The sequence below is a fragment of the Microcebus murinus genome, chromosome 14 (assembly GCF_040939455.1).
Source record: "Microcebus murinus isolate Inina chromosome 14, M.murinus_Inina_mat1.0, whole genome shotgun sequence".
Classification (NCBI taxonomy): Eukaryota; Metazoa; Chordata; class Mammalia; order Primates; family Cheirogaleidae; genus Microcebus; species Microcebus murinus.
Window position 1 is genome coordinate 255,517 of NC_134117.1, and position 1,700 is coordinate 257,216.

Below are 1,700 nucleotides of genomic sequence, written 5' to 3' on the forward strand. Positions count from 1 at the left end.
CTCTACTATAAATAGAAAGAAATTGATTGGCCAACTAATATATATAGAAAAAGTTAGCCGGGCATGGTGGCGCATGCCTGTAGTCCCAGCTACTTGGGAGGCTGAGGCAGGAGGATCGCTTGAGCCCAGGAGTTTGAGGTTGCTGTGAGCTAGGCTGACGCCACGGCACTCTAGCCTGGGCAACAAAGTGAGACTCTGTCTCAAAAAAAAAAAAAACAAAAAACAAGAAAGGTTAAAAACCAATGACTCCAGCTTGCCAGCTAAGGAACCGGGAAAAGAAGAGCAAACAAAACCCAAACTAAGTAGAGGGCAGGGCAGGAAGAGCACAGTGGAGCGTAGATGCGGGAGGGCAACACAGCTGAGGGAAGGGTGGGCCGCTCACACACACAGCCCCCCACAGCCCCCCAGGCCCCCGCCACCCTGGTGCTGACGCCACAGGCTCTGTTGGGGGTTCTCGGTTCCTGGGTGCTCTGCGGGGCAATACTGCCCTGAGGCCCACGTGCCTGGCCCTAACTCCCGTCCCCTCTGGTGACGGCCGGGCTCCTCCAGTCTCCAAGCCCCATCCTGTGCTCACTGTTGTCATCTCTTAAGGGGTATTGTCCCCGTCCCCATCCCACCTGTTTTTCAAGCATCTCCAGAAATGTTAATCCTCAAGTGAAACAAATATTTACATTTCAGTAATCCCCAAAACAATGTCCTAGAAATATCTGTGGAGCTTCATGCAATTCTCAGGCCCTCACCTGTGACCACACAGAGAGCCCCTCTCTCAGGTGAGGCACAGTGGGCTCTGGCTGGCCCATTGCTGTGCAGCCCCACCTGAAGCTCAGAGCCTGAGGTCTCTGCAGGTCTGGGCCAGAGCCCCAACCCGGCTGGACAGGGGATGTCCTGCCCAGCTCTGCCCACGAGGGGGCATGAGAGAGCAGGGAGGTTGCTAATTGCTCAGCCACCAGCTGGGGAGGTCAGGTTCCCTGGAGCCCAGGAGGGCATGTTCACACATGATGAAATCACCTGACCTGGTTCTCAGAACAGGTCCCTGTCCTTAAGTGATGCGTGACTGTCCTTGCTCTGTCCCGTCTACTGTTGCAGTTGACCCCAGTTTTGTCTTTTAGATACTGGATGCCTTGAAAGAAAGGCATTTGCAACCTGTTCCCTCAGTGCTGCCTGTGACAAGGTTTGGCTGAATAAGAGTGTCTCGTTAGCTCCTGTCTCAGAGAAGGCTGCCTGGGACACGCTGTTCTCCTGCCCCAGGACCCCCTGGCGGGGAAGGCCCGCCCCAGCCATGTGGTGCCCTTCCAGTGCGTCTCCACGCTTCAGAAGCCTGCCCCAACTCCCAGCTTGCTTTACCTGTTGCAAGCCGTGCACCCCTCCGCTGGTGCACTCGGGGTGGGGAACACTCCTCAGGGCAGCCCTGCTGGGTCACTGCCCTGCAGTGTCTGCCAGCACCCTGCCACTGACCACCCTCTCTAGTCATCGTTGTCCCGCCATCAGGTTTGTGAGTGGCGTGGCAAGGACAACTGGGCATCCCTCTCAGCAACGGACGGCCAGGGACTGGATGCCTGGCACACCCTTGCTCGTCACCCACCTCTCAGGGCTCTCTGACTTCACAATATTTCTGAAAACAGAAGGTGGACAACACAATACTCATGGGCAATAACCGATCACTCCCCTATCTAGTTCAACAGAGAAATGAAGACTCAAGA